Source organism: Protopterus annectens, chromosome 7.part0, assembly GCF_019279795.1.
Source record: "Protopterus annectens isolate FY-2018-M chromosome 7.part0, PAN1.0, whole genome shotgun sequence".
Taxonomy (NCBI): Eukaryota; Metazoa; Chordata; order Ceratodontiformes; family Protopteridae; genus Protopterus; species Protopterus annectens.
The window spans coordinates 291,787,230-291,809,651 of NC_056739.1; the positions used below are offsets into that span (position 1 = coordinate 291,787,230).

A 22,422-nucleotide genomic window follows, 5' to 3' on the forward strand; every position below is an offset into this window, starting at 1 on the left:
CAGCGGATGGTGCTGCTAGGCCTCCAGCAGCCATGTCCATTAAGGCTTTCGCTAGGGCTAAAGCAGCCAAGACTTCTAAAAAAGTGCCTGTTAAACCCCCCTCTACCAGGCCCTCTTCTAGTAATCAAATGCTTACTTTGGCAGAAGATTTAATTACATTAATTAGAGGATCTCAATCTCACCCAGACAGGGCCTCTCAGCCCCCAGAGAAGAGACCTAGGGCTGAGCCCCCTGAGCCAGTGTCCTCTGATGATTCAGCTGATGAATCAGACATAACTGACCAGCCAGAGGCCCCTTTCTCCAATTTCGAAGATTCTGATGCTGAAGAATCTATTCCAGCTGCTTCTCCTCCAGAAGAATTCTCCTTTGGGGAAACCTTACATGCCATGCGAGAGCATTTCCAATGGCAGCAACAAGATTTTGCCTTCCACAGCACAGGCCCTTAGCTATACCTCCTGTTCTCTCTGTGGTAGATGATGCTTTCAATGATGTCTGCTCTGCTCCAGATTCATTGCCCCCAGCCCCTGCCAAACCAGACAGATTTTACAGGGTGCCAGATACTCATCACCACCTTTACAAGGCCCCTCTTGCAGACCCCGAATCTATATCCCAGGGTCCCAAGGCAGTAGCCGCGACCATAGCTAAAAACCCTATTCCTTCTGAAAGGGAAGCAAGGTCATTAGACAGATGGGGTAAAAAGGTTTACACTTCAGCTACTCTCTCAGCTAGAGCTTTAAACTGTCAATTTCATATGATACAATACCAAGAGTTTATGCTTGATCAGTTAACTAAAAAGCTAACCACTGATGAATCTCTTGACAAGAAATATGTATTAGAGATGGTAAATAACATACAACAGGTTAGTAACCATTCCTTAAAATGTGGCTATGATGCACTGGAGGCTTCATTTAGATCAGCCATGACTGGCACAGTGATAAGAAGACATGCATGGCTAAAGGAGCAACCTCTACCGGATCATGTTAAAGCTAAGTTGCTAGATGCTCCTATGGATAAGACAAGTTTGTTTGGTACACCTGCACAGCAGGTTATAAAGAAAATGGAGGAAAAAGCAAAATTAGTTCAAACAGTTAAAGATTTCCTGCAGGTTCAACCCCCAAGGTTTAGCAGGAACTGGCCTGCCAAAAATTGGTCCTTTCCTGACTCCACAAGATTTCAAAGGGGCAGGAATAGACGTTCCAGAGGCAGAAACCAATCTAGAGGTGGTGCCTACAGAGGACGACAGTGGCAAGGTAACAACAGAGGCTCAGACACGACCACTGCCACTACAACAGCACAGCCACAGTGACTTAATCCTAAATCCGCCTACCAGGGAACAAATAGCAGCTCCTCTAGGCGGAAAGTTAACCTTATTTTCAAAGAACTGGCACCACATAACAAAAGACAAGTGGATTTTACAAACCATAGATCAAGGTTACGATTCCACTTCCACACTTTACCAGTCAAAGAGGAATGCCAAATCTACCTCCAAATCAAAAAGCAGAAGCTCTACAACAGATAATGGAGTTAGCAAACATGAGAGCTGTGGAAAAAGTACCAACAGCAGAGCAAGGAAAGGGTTCTACTCCAGACTATTCCTAGTTCCAAGAAAGGAAAAAGTTGGAGACCAATTCTCGACCTGTCCACCTTAAATACATACATCACTGTGCAAAATTCAAAATGCTGACCCTACAGCAACTTCTTCCCATGCTGGGCAAGGGTGTTGGCTGGTAACTCTAGATCTCAAGGAGGCATACCTGCACGTCCCTATTCGACCAATCTGCAGAAGATACCTCAGATTTCTTGCAGGATCAGAGCACTATCAATTCTCAGCATTGCCTTTTGGCTTATCCACTGCCCAGAGTATTCACAAAATGCCTGGCATCAGTAATCGCCCATTGCAGACTACAGGAATTCAAATTTACCCATACCTGGACGACTGCCTGCTACAAGGGACAACAAAAGCAAGTTGACAACAGATTTACAAAGGGTCATTTACTTGCTACAAGCACTGGGATACACAGTCAATTTACAAAAGTCAAGGCTGAGACCATCCCAAACAAGGACTTTCTTGGGAGGAATTGGACACAGTAAGACAAATGGCATTCTAACTACAGAAAAACAAAAGAACTCCCTCTTTACTTCTTGGCACTAACAAAACTGAACAAGTTAACAGCAAGAAAGGTACTGCAGGCCTTGGGCTTCATGGCATCATGCATAATTTTGGTCCCATTTGCCAGACTTCATATGAGAAAACTACAGTGGTACCTAAAGAATTTATGGTCCCAGCACAGGCACAGCCTAGAAACAGAAATCCCACTAATTCCATGCATAAAACAGGAGTTCCTATGGTGGGCTCAGGCATGCCAGTCAAACCCAGGCCTTCCTTTCGCAGAGGTCAAGCAAGCCAGAACATCACAACAGGCGCTTCAGACCTAGGATGGGGGCCCACATGATGGACAAGCGTGCAAGGATTGTGGACTCAGGATCAACTTCACCTGCACATCAACCTAAAAGAAATGCTGGCAGTAAAACTGGCAATCCAAAAGTTCAGACCATTTCTCAAAGAGGGCCAGTTGATGATAAGGACAGACAACACCACAGTCATGTGGTACATCAACAAACAGGGAGGCACTCATTCGTACCCCCTATGCAGACTGACTTTGGAACTGTGGACCCTGGCACTCAGCTACAACATCCAGCTACAGGCAATATTTGTACCAGGAAAAGAAAATACTCTAGCAGACATATTAAGCAGAACCACATCAGATGCCCACGAATGGCACCTGCACCCGGACATCTTCAAGACCATCACAAAGAAATGGGGAATGACTCAGATAGATCTATTCGCATCACCCCACAATCACCAGCTCCAAAAAATTTTGCACAAGGACATCCCACCCATTAGCATGGAAAGTGGATGCTCTCTCCTTCAGCTGGAAAGGCCTAACAGCATATGCATTCCCACCTTTTCCCTTGATACACAAAGTATTATTAAAAATCAAGGAGGAACAGCCAAGGATAATCCTGATAGCTCCAAACTGGCCAAGACAACACTGGTACCCACTCCTGAGGAGCATGTCTCAGAACAATATGTGGCCAATACCACTGATGCCTTTGATGCTAACTCAGAACAACTACAGCACCATACATCCAAACCTGAAAACGTTACAACTGACTGCATGGAACATCACATAGCAGCAGCTAATCAAGAACTTTCCCAAAGAGTTAAAGACATTATTCTTGAAGCACGCAGACCTTCAACAAGAAGGAACTACACTGGAAAATGGAAAAGGTTTGTCACTTGGAGTTCTGAAAGAGGAAAAGATGCGTCAGACATAGATATGCCTAATATTCTGGAGTACCTGGCCGAACTTCTCTATTCAGGCCTGTCCTACTCCTCCATCAAGATACATGCATCAGCTATTTCAGCAGAATACAGCTTTGATCCACCTGTTTTTCACACCCTTTGCTCAGACAGTTCCTCAGAGGAATCAAGAATGTAAAACCTCCAAGGAAACCACCATTGCCAACTTGGGACTTAAACTTCGTACTAGAAAAGTTGACACTATCACCCTTTGAACCAGCAGCAACAGCAGACCTACAATACCTGTCTTGGAAAACTGCTTTCCTACTGGCAATTACCTCAGCAAGGAGGGTTTCAGAACTACAGGCCTTAATGGCAGTGCAACCCTTCCTAATCTTCCACCAAGATAGAGTGTCCATGAGGACTAATCCAACCTTTATGCCTAAGGTGGTATCCAGGGTGTCCTTAAACCAGGCAATCCACCTTCCTACCTTCTTTCCCAACCCACAAAACAGAGGGGAAAGAATATTGCATACCTTGGATGTACATAGACAACTACGCTACTACTTGGACAGAACCAAAAACAACAGAAAGACTGACCAACTTTTTGTAGCCTATGCAACAGGAAGGGAAGGAAGAGCTATTTCCAAACAGACAATCTCCAAATGGATAGGAAATTGCATTCGATTCTGTTACTCCTTCCATGGAAAACCAATTCCACAGAACATAAGACCTCATTCTACAAGGGCAACAGCCACTACCACAGCCTTCTTACGAGGAGTGGCAACCAAAGACATTATTGAGGCGGCTACTTGGACCTCCGTGCATACATTTGCCAAGCATTATAATTTGCTTCTATATTCCAGATCCCGAGCAGGGTTTGCCACTGCTGTTCTGCAAGGGATCCTAAACACACCATAATCTTCCTTTATCCTCCTCCCCTAGTTGGCTATGGTATTCTACCCAGCTGTTATGACTGCAGATGCATCCATGAAGGACATAGTACAGTTTTGTACCTACCATAAATGTAGATGTCCGAACTGGATAGCATCTGCAGTCAGGATTACCCTCCCTCCTTCCCCTCTGTGGTTCTCCTAGGGTGTTTACCCCCCCTAATAGCTAACTGGTGGGGGGGACTCTTTTATGGTGTATTTGTTTGTATATATGTACATACATGATTATTTTTGTGTTTACCTATACCTTTTTTGGAAACATTGGCATTCTATCCAAAAATTTTAGCCTTCCAAGAGGGCTTCTGGCATCTGGGGCAAGAAACACTGAGGAAAATGGCGTCGGCTGATGCTTTTATACCCGAAGACCAACAAAGATGACGTCGGGTGAAGTGCGACATCAGCCGAAGCCGGACCCGGACTTTGGAATCCGGCCGACTGAAGGGCTGCCTGACGACAGGACAACCCAGCTGTTATGACTGCAGATGCTATCCAGTTCGGACATCTACATTTATGGTAGGTACAAAACTGTACTTTCCCAGTTATCAGAAGCATATGTTTGGTAGAATACTTGTAGAAATGTTGTGAGGAGTGTACAACTGAAAGCGTCCCTTGCAGTGTTCCTTTCACATTATTGAAAATGCTGCAATTTTGGTTGGCTGCTTATTCTTTACGGCCACCAATAGCCTTACAAACACATTACTTGTATATTGTTGAAAGATTGCATATTTATCATGACTGAATATTTGCGCTTAATTTGTTGAAGCCTAGTTTTAAAATTGCAAAACTGATGAACTAAAAAGCATTCCTTTTTCCCTGTTCTAGATGTCATTATTGGTGAGAATGGTGAGCCTGTTAACAGCAAAGATGTCAAGCGGTGCATAAAGCAAATACAGGAGCTTATTGTGTGTCGTTTAAATCAAGCTGTGGCCAGTAAACTAATAAGTTCTGTGGACTACTTGAGAGAGAGCTTTGTAGGAACCTTAGAGCGATGCCTGAAGAGCTTGGAAAAGTCGAATCCTGACTCTGCCGCTTCTGCTTCATATACTAGTAGTCATCTCAAGCAGGTAATTTAACATGTTCACATCCACATCTTTTTAAACGTTTATGTTGTCTATGTTAAATTTGATTGAGAGCATTCACTATTTTTTCCATTAGTACACCGATGCCATAAATATTGAAATATTGCAGGAATATTGGATCCAAAATCTCTGTTGTCTCTGGAGGCCTTGCAGATGCCAACTTCAGATGTTCAGGGGGAACCGTGGCTGATTATTTCTCAAGGGCTTAGGGTTGTTCATCAGATTGTTACTGGAAGTTCTGACTCCAGTTATTGAAGGCCATCTGGGGTATGAGCCTTTTAAATTTTACAAGGTGGATGTCCCTTTGAAAAAAAAACAAAAAAAATAAAGCATGATGTTCTTCATCTCACATTGCTGCAGTCCTTACACTTGGGTAGTCCGCTGTCCTCGGTCGGCCCGAATACCAAAGTATAAGGCTGACGTCGGTCAAGGCGCATTAGTCTGACGTCAGGGTACAAATGCGCATGACCGACGTCATATCCTCAGTCTTTTTTGCCGCATGGTCCGATGCAGAAGCAGCGTTGCGAGTGCAGGTTGGCGTTCTGAGATTTTCCGAAGTCGGAGTTTCAGACCGAATCAAAGTTGGCTAAGTACCCGTTGGGAATATTTTGTTTTTCTTGCCTCAGTATTTTACGGATGTCAGAAAAAGTGAATAACTGTATTTCTTGTGGGAAACAGATACCTCATAGGGATTATCATACCTTGTGTATACCTTGTTTAGGGCCTGAGCACGACGTTGTTGGGTGTCGCTCTTGTGCTAGATTTAACAAACGCACTATAAAGAGAAGATTAGATTGTGCCAGGTTAGTCTTTGGGAAGCGGTGCAACTATAAAATGCCGTCGGATGCTCCGGCCGCTTCGAAAAGCGCAAGGACAAAGCAGCTAAGCCTAGGTTAGAAGAACCGTCCGTCCGGACGCCGGTTCTTTAGAGGCTCAGTGGAGCGGTGGTTCAGCCAGAAGTTTCTTTGGAGTCCCAGGGAGAGACTTTATTATTACAAGATGTGTCCTCTCAGGAGGTAGGCCAGGCTGAAGGGGCTTCTCAGGTAGCTGTTCTCCCCTCCCTGCCTAAGGTGGTTAGGCCCTCCCCTTCTGTTTCCAAGGCTTCTCCCAGAAGCAGGCCAGGTTTAGCTTCAGCGGGTGTCACACCTAGTACTTCAGGGTCTGTGCCCAAAAGCATATGCTTAAAATGGCAGAAGATTTGATTACTCTGATTAGAGGTTCTATGCCCTCCTGATAAGAGGCCTAGGGGGGAACCTGAGCTTGGGAGTTTTGAGCAGGGTTCGATGCTTCCGAGTCTTGACTGAAGACTTGCAGGAGTATTCTCCTTATTCTGATTCTGATGTGGATGATTCTACTCCTTCTGCTTCTCCTCCTGAGGATTTTTCGTTTTCAGAGACTCTTCATTCCATGAGGGAGCATTTTAAATGGGAAGGTCAGGACTTCTCTGATTCCAGGAAAAGGCTTAGGGAATTTTTGTTTTTACCCCAGCATAGGCCTTTAGCTATAACTCCTGTTCTGGATGTGGTGGAAGATGTTTTTGCAGAGGCTTCTCTTAATCCTGATTCTTTGCCTCCTGCTCCTGTTAAGCCGGATAGGTATTATAGGGTGCCTGAAGCTCATAAGTATCTTTTTAAGAGTCCTAGGGCAGACCCAGAAACTGTTTCTCAGGGGCCTAAAGGTGTTAAGGCTTCTGTTGTTAAAAATCCGGTTCCTCCAGATAGAGGCAAGGGCTTTGGATAGATGGGGAAAGAAAGTTTATACTTCTTCCACTTTAGCCATGAGGGCATTGAATTGCCAGTTTCACATGTTGAAATACCAAAACTATCTTCTTTCACAATTAAAGTCTAAGGTAGATGCTCTGGCGGAAGGTATTGAATGTAAAGAATTACAAGATTTAGTACATGTTTCTGAACAGGTGGGTAAGCATTCCTTGCAATGTGGTTTTGATGCTGTACAGGCCTCTTCGAGGGTGGCTGCCACTGGTTCTGTTCTTCGCAGGCACGCCTGGCTGAGGGATCAGAATTTAGCTGAGCATGTTAAGACAAGGATTTTAGATGCTCCTTTACAATCTGATGTGTTGTTTGGTTCTCCTGTTGAAGCAGTTTTAAAGAAAATGGAAGACAAGGCTAAGTCTATGCAGACTGTTAAAGATTTTTTGCAGGTTCAGCCTCCGAAATTTAGTAGAAATTGGCCTACCAAGGGGTGGACATATCCTTCTTATGATTCCCAGTCTAGGGGTAGGTCTAGACGTGGTAGGGGCAGAGCTCAAGGCTCTTTTAGGCCTAGAACAGGGAGTTCACCTGCACAGTTTTCTGGTGAGGGCAGGGGTCAGTCCTTTCGTAAACAGACCCAATGACCTACCTTTTCAGCTGCCAGAGCCTTCTCGCCTGGCAGCACCTTTGGGAGGAAGGTTGGCATTTTTCAAAGAAAATTGGACTTTGATTACCCAAGACAGATGGGTATTGGATATCATTCACCACGGTTACAGGTTTTATTTCCATACCTTGCCTCCTTTCAAAGGCATGCCAGACATTCCTCCTCCACAAAGAATAGAAGCTTACAAGCAAATTTCTCTGTTGCTCCAAATAGGGGCCATAGAGCCGGTTCCTATGCCAGAAAGGGGCCTAGGATTTTATTCTCGCCTGTTCCTAGTACCAAAAAAGGGGAACACGTGGAGACCAATTTTGGATTTATCTATCCTCAACACTTATCTGGACATTCCCAAGTTCAAAATGTTGACGTTACAACAGCTTTTGCCTCTGCTGGGCAAAGATCACTGGATGGTAACTTTGGATCTCAAGGAGGCTTACCTTCATGTTCCCATCAGACTAAGTTGCAGGAAGTATCTGCGTTTTCGAGCTGGGAATTCTCACTATCAGTTCTCTGCATTGCCCTTTGGCTTATCTACTGCGCCCAGAGTGTTCACGAAAGTTCTGGCTCCAGTGATAGCTTTCTTCAGATTAAGAGGAATACAGATCTATCCTTATTTGGACGATTGCCTGATTCTGGCTCAAGGGAAGGACGAGCTTCTTCAGCATTTGGAATATGTGATAGCAGTGCTAAGATGCCTGGGGTATTCTGTGAACGAAATAAAGTCCAGTCTAGTACCCTCTCAAGACATGTGCTTTCTGGGTGTGAGACTGAATACCAACAAAACAAGGCTGGAATGCAGGAATACCAAAGAAATAAACAAACGTAGGCAGAAAAGAATTTAATATATCACAGCAAAGCTTTCGGATGAAACCCTTCTTCAATACTAACAATCATTCAAACAAAAGCAGCTTGCTTTAAATAGGAGCAGAAACAGTCACATGATAGCAGCCAAAATCACATGACTGACAGACACAATATAATGTAACATATAACATAATAGATTTACAAAATACAAAATGTTTAAAATATTTAAAACAGCTTAACACGCTGAATTTTACTTAAAACAGGCTTTAGGCTAACAGTAGAGTTTAATCCAGGCGGAGAATCTGCTGCTAGTCTTAAAATCCATTCATATTCCTTAATATCTAAAACATTGTTAATATCACCCTACTATGAGGTTTAACTAAATCTAGGCATCTAAACTTAAAGCAATGTGTATTCCCATATGTTTTAATATGCTTAAAAGCATTATTTTCAACCTCCCTTCTAACCTCTGACTTCTGCTCAATTATTCTGTCTTTAAGTTTACGTGTGGTCTTGCCCACATAGAATGCTGAACAGGCATTACAAGTAGCCAGGTACACCACATTTACACTGTTGCAAAATGCTACTGATTTAAAGTAAAACTCTTTTAAAGTAACAGGATGAATAAATGCATGATTAGGGGTAGCAGCAATGTCTATACAACAAGAACAGCTCATACATTTAAAAGTACCAATACGATCAGAAAACATTCAGCTTTGAGCCAAAATTAAAATCTTTATAACATAGTAAGCTTTTAATACTTCTCATATTCCTATATGAGTAAAGGCTTTTCACCTAAAATTCGCCTAACCTCTGGGCAGGCCATCAACCAGAGCCAGTACTTGGCTATGATATATTTAACCACCTGTTCTACTACTAAAATTCATAACATATCTAGTTCTAACTATATTTCCAATATTAGATCCTGATGCAATGATCACATGATCATCCATACACGCATCTGTCCTAAGGTAAGGTTTATATGTAGTATCCCTATTAAGTATTACCATTCTCTTCAATTCTTCCAATATATCCAAGTCATAGCCATTCATAACAAACTCATTGAACATTTCATCTAACTGTATATGAAATGCAGAATCAATTGTATTTAACCTACTGACTCGTGAAAATTGAGCTTTAACAATTCCTTTAAAAACATGGGGTGCATGCATGCTATTATGTAAGTATCTACTGGTATGCACATCCTTCTTATGAATAGTAGTTTGTAAAGTACCCTCTTCTTTATATACCTTAACATCAAGGAAAATTGCTTCATGTTCAGATATATTCTCCTTAAAAACCAAGAAGCTCGTACTACTGTTTAAATATGCTATAAAATCTTGCAGATCAGAGTGTGAGCCCTTCCAAACCATAAAGCAATCGTCCACAAACCTCTGGTACAAACAGATATTACTGTTCAAAAATTTAACACCATCATGTATAAACTCTAGCTCCCATTGATACAAGACTAGGTTAGCATATGTATTAGCAGCCGGTGTTCCCATTGCAACACCGGTTAACTGTAGGAACAAATGTTGGTCAAACATAAATACATTGTTGCTCAAAACTAAGTCTAATAATGCACATATATTTTGAACATCACCTGTAGGTATATCTATTTTCTTACTCAGAAACTGTCTGATGGCCTCAATGCCGTACTCATTTGGTATGACAGTAAAAAGAGAGTTTGTCTAAGGTTACAAATAAATAACAACCTAAATCGAGTTTGTTATGTAGACTGTTATACCAAATTGAAAGTTTGCTTAGAAAATCACCTGTGTCCTTTAAAATATTTGGACACTCTAATAATAAGGGGTACAATCGCTTTTGTAGATAAACAGATATAGGTTCAGTTATCCACCCACCCCCAGAGACAATAGGCCTCATGGGTGGGTTATCTAAACATTTATGAATTTTTGGTAACCCATATAATAAGGGAATAGTGGGACAGGGTACTGTAAAAAAGTGAAACAAATCTAAGTCTATCTCACCATTAATTTGTAGCTCATATATATACATGTTAACATTACTAATGCAAATTAACTGGTATAAAGGTACTACATAACAAACTCGATTTAGGTTGTTATTTATTTGTAACCTTAGACATAAACTCTCTTTTTACTGTCATACCAAATGAGTACGGCATTGAGGCCATCAGACAGTTTCTGAGTAAGAAAATAGATATACCTACAGGTGATGTTCAAAATATATGTGCATTATTAGACTTAGTTTTGAGCAACAATGTATTTATGTTTGACCAACATTTGTTCCTACAGTTAACCGGTGTTGCAATGGGAACACCGGCTGCTAATACATATGCTAACCTAGTCTTGTATCAATGGGAGCTAGAGTTTATACATGATGGTGTTAAATTTTTGAACAGTAATATCTGTTTGTACCAGAGGTTTGTGGACGATTGCTTTATGGTTTGGAAGGGCTCACACTCTGATCTGCAAGATTTTATAGCATATTTAAACAGTAGTACGAGCTTCTTGGTTTTTAAGGAGAATATATCTGAACATGAAGCAATTTTCCTTGATGTTAAGGTATATAAAGAAGAGGGTACTTACAAACTACTATTCATAAGAAGGATGTGCATACCAGTAGATACTTACATTATAATAGCATGCATGCACCCCATGTTTTTAAAGGAATTGTTAAAGCTCAATTTTCACGAGTCAGTAGGTTAAATACAATTGATTCTGTATTTCATATACAGTTAGATGAAATGTTCAATGAGTTTGTTATGAATGGCTATGACTTGGATATATTGGAAGAATTGAAGAGAATGGTAATACTTAATAGAGATACTACATATAAACCTTACCTTAGGACAGATGCGTGTATGGATGATCATGTGATCATTGCATCAGGATCTAATATTGGAAATATAGTTAGAACTAGATATGTTATGAATTTTAGTAGTAGAACAGGTTCGTTAAATATATCATAGCCAAGTACTGGCCTGTGTTGATGGCCTGCCCAGAGGTTAGTAATTTTAGGTGAAAACCTTACTTCTCATATAGGAATATGTCAAGTATTTAAAGCTTACTATGTTATAAAGATTTTAATTTTGGCTCAAAGCTGAATGTTTTCTCTGATCGTATTGGTACTTTTAAATGTATGAGCTGTTCTTGTTGTATAGACATTGCTGCTACCCCTAATCATGCATTTATTCATCCTGTTACTTTAAAAGAGTTTTACTTTAAATCAGTAGCATTTTGCAACAGTGTAAATGTGGTGTACCTGGCTACTTGTAATGCCTGTTCAGCATTCTATGTGGGCAAGACCACACGTAAACTTAAAGACAGAATAATTGAGCATAAGTCAGAGGTTAGAAGGGAGGTTGAAAATAATGCTTTTTAAGCATATTAAAACATATGGGAATACACATTGCTTTAAGTTTAGATGCCTAGATTTAGTTAAACCTCATAGTAGGGTGGTGATATTAACAATGTTTTAGATATTAAGGAATATGAATGGATTTTAAGACTAGCAGCGATTCTCCTGGATTAAACTCTACTGTTAGCCTAAAGCCTGTTTTAAGTAAAATTCAGCGTGTTAAGCTGTTTTAAATATTTTAAACATTTTGTATTTTGTAAATCTATTATGTTATATGTTACATTATATTGTGTCTGTCAGTCATGTGATTTTGGCTGCTATCATGTGACTGTTTCTGCTCCTATTTAAAGCAAGCTGCTTTTGTTTGAATGATTGTTAGTATTGAAGAAGGGTTTCACCCGAAAGCTTTGCTGTGATATATTAAATTCTTTTCTGCCTACGTTTGTTTGTTTCTTTCTGTGAGACTGAATACAGCAACCCAGATGGCCTTTTTGACCCCGGACAAACAAAACAATCTTTCCCTTTACTTTCGTCAACTATCTCATCAGTCCGGGCTGACTGCAAGGACAGTCCTTCAAGCCTTAGGGTTCATGGCATCTTGTATTCTGGTGCTTCCCAATGCCAAACTGCATATGAGGAAGCTGCAATGGTATCTCAAAAATGTATGGACACAGCACTGCCAGGATCTGGACACTGTCATTCTCAAATAATACCTTGCATTCAAAAGGAATTTTTGTGGTGGGCTCAGGAATGTCACCTAAACAAGGGACTCTCTGTGACCCGACCAGAGAGTCAGATTTTAATGACAGATGCCTCAGACAAAGCTTGGGGAGCTCATCTGAATGGAAAGTGGATACAAGACAAGTGGCCTGCCAGACTACAACATCTACATATCAACTTGAAGGAGATGTTAGCAGTCCAGTTTGCATTAATAGCTTTCAAGGATTTACTTCTTCCAGGGCAGGTGTTGATTCTAACAGACAACACAACTGTCATGTGGTACATCAACAAGCAAGGGGGAACACATTCTTATCCTCTATGCAGGCAAGCAATGATTTTGTGGGAGACTGCTCTCAGTTTACAACTAAATCTTCAGGCAAGGTTTCTGCGAGCACAGAACTCCTTAGCAGATGTGTTAAGCAGACAAATCATGGATCCCCACGAGTGGAAATTGGATCTTCATGTATTTCAGAAATTGACAGTGTCATGGGGAACTCCAGACATAGATCTGTTCGCTTCTCCCCTAAACCACCAGCTGCCAAAGTTTTGCACGAAAAGGTTTCATCCCACAGCTTGGAAAGTGGATGCTCTTTCTTTCAGTTGGAAAAATCTTCATGTGTATGCCTTTCCACCTCTGCCTCTCCTCCCAAAGGTACTTCTGAAGGTCAGACAGGACAAGCCAAGGATGATATTAATAGCTCCAGATTGGCCTCGGCAGCACTGGTACCCATTACTGAGAAGTCTGGTAAGGAAGCCTCCATGGCCTTTACCTTTGATTCTACACCTGTTGTCTCAGAAGGACGGTCATCTACTCAATGTCAAGCTTCACTCTTCATCTAACAGCCTGGCATATTCTGTTTTGAACCACAGCAGGTCTCAACTTCCTCAACAAGTTTTGAATGTGATTATGGAAGCCAGAAGACCTAGTACAAGGAAAGTGTACGCAGAAAAATGGAAGAGATTTTTATTTTGGAGTGCAGCAAAGGATTTGGATGTTTCTGAGCCAAATTTAAGTGTGGCTCTTCAATATCTTACTGAGTTATTGGACAAAGGTTTGTCTTTCTCTTCCATTAAGATTCATGCTGCAGCAATTTCAGCTCACTATGACTGTGACCCACCATTGTTTTCTCATCCTTTGTTCAAGCAATTTCTTAGAGGGGCAAAGAATATAAGACCCCCACGTAGAGCTCTTACTCCTGCTTGGGACCTCAATTTTGTGTTGGAGAAACTCACTCTACAACCTTTTGAGCCTGCAGCTACTGCTGAATTGAAATATTTGTCATGGAAGACTGCTTTTTTGTTGGCCATTACCTCTGCAAGAAGGGTTTCTGAATTGCAGGCCCTTATGGCGGTTGAGCCTTTCTTGATTTTCCATAAGGACAGGGTATCTTTACGTACTAACCCTTCCTTTATGCCTAAAGTGGTTTCTAGTGTGGCTTTAAACCAAACTATTCATTTGCCTACTTTTTATGCAAGTCCCCAAAATAAGGGGGAAAAGATTTTGCACACTTTAGATGTACACAGGCAGTTGCGTTATTATTTAAGCAGGACTAAGGATTTCAGGCAGTCTCAGCAGTTGTTTGATTCTTTTGCTTTGAGTTCTCAGGGCAAGCCTGTGTCAAAACAAACTATTTCTAAGTGGATTGGGTTTTGCATTGCTTTCTGTTATTCCTATCATGGCAAGAAGATTCCAGCTGGGATTAGGCCTCATTCCACTAGGGCTACTGCCACTTCAACAGCATTTCTAAGGGGGGTAGCTACTAAGGATATTTTGGAGGCAGCTACTTGGAGTTCAGTGCATACTTTCTCTAAGCATTACCACCTTCCTCTCTACTCTAAATCTAGGGCTGGGTTTGCCACTGCTATTTTACAGGGCATTTTGGCAGCTCCTGCTTCTTTATGATTTGCCATCCTCCCTTACCTCTGCTTTGGGATTCTACCCAAGTGTAAGGACTGCAGCAATGTGAGATGAAGAACGTAGTACAGTTTTGTACCTACCATAAATGTAGATGTTCGAAGATCCACATTGCTGCAGTCCAATTTACCCTCCCTCCTTCCCCTCTTTGTTTAGGGGTGGTTGTGTGGGTTGGGTTGTACTTTGTAATTTTGTATATATTGTACATATATTTGGTGCAGGGGTGTTTGGTGTGTTGTTGTTTTGGTTTTGGCCTTACCTTTTTAGGGTCTTCTGACATCTGGGGCAAGAAAAGACTGAGGATATGACGTCGGTCATGCGCATTTGTACCCTGACGTCCTGACGTCAGACTAATGCGCCTTGACCGACGTCAGCCTTATACTTTGGTATTCGGGCCGACCGAGGACAGCGGACTACCCAAGTGTAAGGACTGCAGCAATGTGGATCTTCGAACATCTACATTTATGGTAGGTACAAAACTGTACTTTTCTCCAGCTCCTAAGGACCTTCAAAGTGAATACCAGAATCTTGCTCGGGGGTTGTTCAGTGCCCTTATGACTTTGAAACCTCCTCATGGAGTTTCTCGTACTACCCGGTCCTCTACTCCCATTTAAACCCAGGGAACAGGATTCCTGTGAGGAGGTGGATTCAGATGAAGAATCCCTTATTCATCTCCAATTTCCTGTCCATTGGACTGTGTTTCTGAGGAAAAGGAATCCACAAGTCCTGACACTCCTTTCGAGGAGATTTCTTTTGGGGACACAATCTCTAAAATGATGGAATTCTGTAAATGGGATTGTGCTTAGGCTTCTGAGGTTCAGAAGAGGTATTACAAACTTTTGCAAATAGACTTGGACCTTTTGCTGTTCCTCCTGTTTTGGCTGCATTGTTGGATGCCTTTTCTACCGCGTCTAAGGCCTCCGATTCCCAGCCTCCTGCCCCCAAGAAACGTGATAGGTTTCACAGGATGCCTGAGGACTGCAAATTCCTCTATAGGTGTTGTCCTGCTGACACCTGTGTGACATCTGACATCTGACAAGCCATCTCAGTTACTGCCATCTACTAAGCTACTTCCTTCTGAGAAAGACAGCAAAACTGTGGAAAGGCTAGGCTAGGTAAGAAGGTTTTATACCTCTGCTACCTTGGCTTTTACGGCTGTAAATTATCAGACCTATATGTTCAGATGCATTTTGGCTCTTCAGGAATAACCTGACAGACTTGAGAATGATCTCCCTGACTCTGAACAAAAGACTTCTGCTCATTCCCTGCTGGAGACTTCTTTCCAGATGGCATGCCATTCTAATAAGTGTAGCTATGATGCAGCAGAGGCTTCTAGAGCTGCTGCTCTTGGTTCACTGATAGAGGAGATATTTCTGGCTTCGGCTTATAACTTTGCCTGATGATATTAAGGCTAAGGTGATGGATGCTCCTCTAGACAACAAACATTTGTTTGGTGAAGCTGGTGCTGCTTTAAGTAACTTCAGGGTAAGGGCAAGTCCTTGCGGCAACTTAAACATGTTTTTATTTCTTCTTTGCCTAAATTTCAGAGAAATTATTCTAATAAGCTGTACTTTGTTCATAGGCAATGTAGCCCTCCCTAAAGGGTAAAAATAAAAAGGTGGGAAGTAGGCTCCTCCTGCTAAAGCTACCCAGACTACTGTGACTCAGAAGTCCTCCTTTTCCTGACCAACCAGGTGCTGACTATTCTGCTCTTCTTAACTACATTCCTCTTTCAATTTATTTTTCCCGGTCCCTTACGGTCTGATTATAGATTACTGAGGATGTCTGGGTTCTGTCCATCTGCCATGGGTATTTCATGGTCTTAATCTTTTTCTCCCTTTTAAAGGCATTCTTCAGCCCCCTCAGAAGCAGTTGGCCTCCTTTCTTGGGGTGTGTCAGGATCTTTTGATTCATGGAACTATTCAGGGAGTTCAGTTTCTCAAAGGGGAGAAGAGTTTTACTCCAGAATGTTATAGCTCCCAAATAAGAGGGCATTTTGGAGAACCATTCTGGACCCTTTCTGAATGTTTCTTCAGAATGTTCCCTCTGCTGCTTCCTCAGGCTTGTCCAGTGTTCCGACTCAGCCAAGCTCCTTGTGGTCCTGCAGAGTGGTGCTAGCAGCAGAGAGATGAGTGACTACTACCTGATTAAGTATTTCTTTTCTACCTTTTCATTAGCGACTGCATTTTCTCGCCAAAAAGCGAGTTTGTGACTGCTGTAATACCTTAATAAGCTTGTTATAGCATTTTTTGCTTACCTGCACTTTAAAGTCATTGTTTGATTTAACTGTTAAGGCTGCCCACTCAAGTGCGCTAGCCTGTGCAAAGCATTTACTGTGTTTTTCTGCCTCTGATACTGTCCTAAAAAAAAGAAGAAAAAAACAGTCTGATGTTCTTCGTCTCACATTGCTGCAGGCATAACCATTGGGTAGTCCGCTGTCCTCTGTCGGCCCGAATACCAAAGAATTAGGCTGACGTCGGTCATAGGCGCCATGAGTTGACATCAGTACGTAGTACTACTAAAGCGCATGACCGACGTCATATCCTCAGTCTTTCTTGCCGCGTGGTCCGAAGCAGAAGCAGCGTTTGCAAGTGCCGTTCGGCTTTCTGAAATTGTCGTTTTCGAGTTTCAGACCGGAGACCAAGTTGGGCTAAGTACCCCGTTGGGGAAAACTTTTGTCTTTTCTTGCTTCAGTTTATCCGGATGTCAGAAAAAGTTAATAATTGTATTTCTTGTGGGAAACAGATACCTCATAGGGATTACCATTCTCTTTGTATTCCTTGCTTGGGGCCTGAGCACGACGTTGTCGGGTGTTGCTTTTGCGCTAGATTTAATAAGCGCACCATTAAACGTAGATTAGACTGTGCTAGGCTTGTTTTTGGTAAGCGGTGTAACTACAACATGCCGTCGGATTCTCCGACGCCCGCTACCGCGAAAAAGAGGAAAAAGAAAGTTTTAAGGTCTAAACCGGAGGAGTCGTCCGTTGCGGACGCCGGTTCTATGGAAACCACGGTTGAATCTGTGGATCCAGCCGAGGCCTCTGCTGAATCCCAGGGGGAACCTTTGCTTTTGCAGGAGTTGGGCCAAGCTGAGGGGGCTTTTCAGGTGTCTGTGGTTCCATCCCTGCAAAAGGTTAGTAGGCCTTCTACTTCAGTGGCTAAAGGGCCTGCTAAGTCTAAATCTGGTCCTTCTGGTTCGGGACATAGCCCTAGTTCTTCAGGTTCTGTTCCTAAAAAACATATGTTGAAGATGGCAGAGGATTTGATTTCTTTGATTAGGGGTTCTATGCCCCCTCCTGACAAGAGGCCTAGGGGGGAGTCTGTTTTAGAGGGAACTGAGCATTCTTCTGATTATTCTGAGTCCTCAGCTGAGGATATTCAGGATTTTCCTTCTTATTCAGATTCGGAGACAGAGGATTCTTGTCCTTCTGCTTCTCCTCCAGAGGATTTTTCCTTTTCTGAAACCCTGCATTCCATGAGGGAGCATTTCAAGTGGGAAGGTCAGGATTTTTGATTCTCGTAAAGGTTGAGGAATTTTTGTTTTACCACAACATAGGCCTTTGGCTATCCCCCCTGTTTTGGATGTTGTTCAGGATGTGTTTTCTGAGGCTTCTCTTAATCCTGATTCCTTACCCCCTGCTCCTGTCAAGCCAGATAGGTATTACAGAGTCCCTGAAGCTCATAAATATTTGTATAAGAGTCCTAGGGCTGATCCAGAAACCATTCTTCAAGGGCCTAAGGGTGTTAAGGCTTCTGTGGTTAAGAATCCGGTTCCTTTGGACAAGGATTCTAGAGCTTTGGATAGGTGGGGTAAAAAAGTGTACACCTCTTCTGCGTTAGCTATGAGGGCTTTAAATTGCCAATTTCATATGCTGAAATATCAGAACTTTTTGTTAGGTCAATTGAAATCTAAGGTAGATGCCTTGTCTGAGGGTATAGAGTGCAAGGAATTGCAAGATTTGGTTCATGCTTCTGATCAAGTTGGTAAACATTCCTTGCAGTGTGGCTTTGATGCTATTCAGGCTTCTTCCAGGGTGGCTGCTACTGGTTCAGTAATTTGCAGGCATGCCTGGCTTAAGGATCAAAATTTGTCAGAGCATGTGAAAGCTCGGATTTTGGATGCTCCTCTTCAATCTGAAGTTCTTTTTGGTTCTCCTGTGGAGTCAGTTTTGAAAAAGATGGAAGAGAAAGCTAAGTCGATGCAGACGGTTAAGGACTTTTTGCAGGTGCAGCCCCCTAAATTTAGCAGGAATTGGCCTGCAAAAGGATGGTCTTACCCTTCTTCAGATTTTCAGTCCAGGGGTAGGTCTAGACGTGGTAGGGGTAAAACTCAAGCTCAGGGTTCCTTCAGACCTAGGACTTGGAGTTCCCCTGCACAATCTTCTGGTGAGGGCAGGGGTCAGCCTTTTCGTAAACAGACCCAATGACCTGTATTTTCTGCTGCCAGATCCCTCTTGTCTGGCAGCTCCTCTAGGGGGAAAGTTGGCTCTTTTCAAACAGAATTGGCATTTGGTCACCCAGGACAAATGGGTGTTGGACATAATAAATCGAGGCTACAAGTTTTATTTCCACACTTTTCCTCCTTTCAAAGGCATGCCAGACGTACCTCCTCAGCAAAGGCTGGAGGCGCAGGAACAAATTTCTTTGCTTTTACAGCTGGGAGCAATCCAGGTGGTTCCTCCTTCCGAAGTAGGCCTAGGGTTTTACTCTCGCCTTTTCCTAGTACCAAAGAAAGGAGATTCTTGGAGGCCAATTCTGGACTTATCCATTCTCAATACATACCTGGATATTCCAAAGTTCAAGATGTTAACTCTACAGCAACTTCTGCCTATGCTAGGCAAAGATCACTGGATGGTAACTCTGGATCTCAGAGGCCTATCTTCACATTCCTATCAGGCCCAGTTGCAGGAGGTTTCTGGGTTTCCGGGCTGGTACTTCTCATTATCAGTTCTCTGCATTGCCCTTTGGTTTATCTACTGCGCCCAGGGTGTTCACGCAGGTTCTGGCCCCTGTCATAGCATTCTTCAGACTGAGGGGAATTCAAATTTATCCTTATCTGGACGATTGCCTGATCATGGCTCAAGACTAAGACAAGTTACTTCAGCATCTGCAGTATGTAATGGCAGTTTTAAGATGCCTAGGGTATTCTGTGAACGAAATAAAGTCCAGTCTAGTACCCTCTTAGGACATGTGCTTTCTGGGTGTGAGACTGAATACAGCCTCTCAGATGGCTTTTCTGACCCCGGACAAACAAAGAACTCTTCACCTATACTTTCAGCAACTATCAGTACAGTCCAGGCTGACTGCAAGGACAGTCCTTCAAGCCTTGGGGTTCATGGCATCTTGCATTCTAGTACTTCCCAATGCCAAACTGCATATGAGGAAGCTTCAATGGTATCTCAAAAGTGTATGGACTCAACACTGCCACGATTTGGACACCGTCATTTGGATAATACCTTGCATCCAGAAGGAATTCTTGTGGTGGGCACAGGAATGTCACCTAAACAAGGGACTCTCTGTGATCCGACCAGAGGCGAGTCAGATCTTAACGACGGATGCCTCAGAACTGGCTTGGGGAGCGCACTTCAATGGGAAATGGATTCAAGACACGTGGCCTCCCAGACTACAGCATTTGCATATCAACATGAAGGAGATGCTAGCAGTCCAGTTTGCTCTATTGGCTTTCAAGGGCCTACTTCAGCCAGGACAGGTGTTGATTCAAACAGACAACACTACTGTCATGTGGTACATCAACAAGCAGGGGGAACACATTCTTACCCTCTTTGCAGACAGGCAATGATTTTGTGGGAGACTGCTCTAAGTTTGCACATTTCTCTTCAGGCTCGGTTTCTGCCAGGAGCACAGAACTCCCTAGCAGATGTCTTGAGCAGACGTATGGTGGACTCCCACGAGTGGAAATTGGATTCTCAGGTGTCCCAGCAGTTGACAGGCTTGGGGAACTCCAGACATAGATCTGTTCGCTTTTCCTCTAAATTTCCAACTACCAAAATTTTGCACAAAGATGTTTCACCCAAAAGCTTGGAAAGTGGATGCTCTTTCAGTTGGAACAACCTTCACGTTTATGCCTTTCCTCCTCTGCCTCTCATTCCAAAGGTACTCTTGAAAGTCAGGAGGGACAAGCCTCATATGATTCTAATAGCACCAGATTGGCCACGTCAGCACTGGTATCCTCTACTGAGGAGTTTAATTCAGGAGCCTCCTTGGCCTTTACCACAGCTTCCTCACTTGTTGTCCCAGTCAAGCAGTCATTTGCTCAATGTCAGAGTGCAGTCCCTACATTTAACGGCCTGGCGAATTCTGTTTTAGAGCCTGTGGGGACTCAGCTTCCTCAACAAGTTTTAGATGTTCTATTGGAAGCTAGGCGGCCTAGCACCAGAAAAGTTTATGCTGGAAAATGGAAGAGATTTTTTCTTTGGAGCACAACAAAGGGCTTGGATGTCTCAGGGCCTAATTTGAGTTTTACTCTACAGTACCTTACTGAATTACTGGACAAGGGTTTGTCTTTTTCCTCTGTGAAAGTTCATGCTGCAGCTATTTCTGCTCACTATGATTGTGACCCTCCTTTATTTTCGCATCCTTTGCTTAAACAATTTCTTAGAGGGGCAAAAAATATAAGACCCCCACGTAGAGCTCCTACTCCTTCCTGGGATCTCAATTTTGTGTTGGAGAAACTTACTTTACCTCCTTTTGAACCTGCAGCTACGTCTGGATTGAAATTTTTGTCTTGGAAGACTGCTTTTTTGTTGGCCATCACTTCTGCTAGACGGGTATCTGAATTGCAGGCTCTCATGGCGGTGGAACCTTTTCTGATATTCCATAAGGATAGAGTTTTCTTGCGCACTAACCCCACCTTTATGCCAAAAGTGGTTTCTAATGTGGCCTTGAATCAGTCTATCCATTTGCCTACTTTTTATGCTGATCCCCAAAATAAAGGGGAAAAAGTTTTGCATTCGTTGATGTCCACAGACTGTTACGTTACTGTTTGAGCAGAACTAAGGAGTTCAGACAGTCTCAACAGCTATTTGTTTCTTTTGCTGTGACTTCTCAAGGGAAAGCTGTGTCTAAACAGACTATTTCAAAGTGGATTGGAAATTGTATTGCTTTTTGTTATTCCCATCATGGGAAGAATGTTCCTGCTGGGATCAGGCCTCATTCCACGAGGGCTACTGCTACATCTACTGCTTTTCTGAGGGGTGTAGCTACTAAAGATATTTTGGAAGCAGCTACTTGGAGTTCAGTTCACACTTTTACCAAGCATTATCATCTTCCTCTTTACTCTAAATCCAGGGCTGGGTTTGCCACTGCAGTCTTACAGGGCATGTTAGCAGCCCCTAATGCCTTTTAGTTTGCCCGCCTCTCTTTTTCCTTTGCTTTGGGATTCTACCCAGTGGTTATGACTGCAGCAATGTGAGACGAAGAACATAGTACAGTTTTGTACCTACCATAAATGTAGATGTTCGAGGATCCACATTGCTGCAGTCCTATTTTCCCTCCCTCCTTCCCCCTCTGTTGTTAGGGTGGTTATTGGGGTTGTTGTGCCTTGGGATGATTGTTATTTTCCCTTCTGGTTGTTAGGCATTTCTTTATAGAAGCATTCTGACATATGGGGCAAGAAAGACTAAGGATATGACGGTCATGCGCTTTAGTAGTACTACGTACTGATGTCAACTCAGGGCGCCTATGACCGACGTCAGCCTAATTCTTTGGTATTCGGGCCGACCGAGGACAGCGGACTACCCAATGGTTATGACTGCAGCAATGTGGATCCTCGAACATCTACATTTATGGTAGGTACAAAACTGTACTTTTTCCCGCCTTTACTGTGCTAGAATAGTCCTGAATTCAGGATGTTCATCATGTTTCACTGTTGCAGTCATTACTCTTGGGTATCCTGCTGGCAGGCTACCCTCAG

At 42.7% G+C, this 22,422-nt stretch overlaps 1 protein-coding gene across 1 annotated transcript in view; it reads right to left on the reverse strand.

The window, feature by feature from the left end:
* The window catches only part of DSTYK (dual serine/threonine and tyrosine protein kinase), a 1,161,378-nt gene that overhangs the window by 615,700 nt on the left and 523,256 nt on the right, over positions 1 to 22,422 (reverse strand). The window lies entirely within an intron of this gene.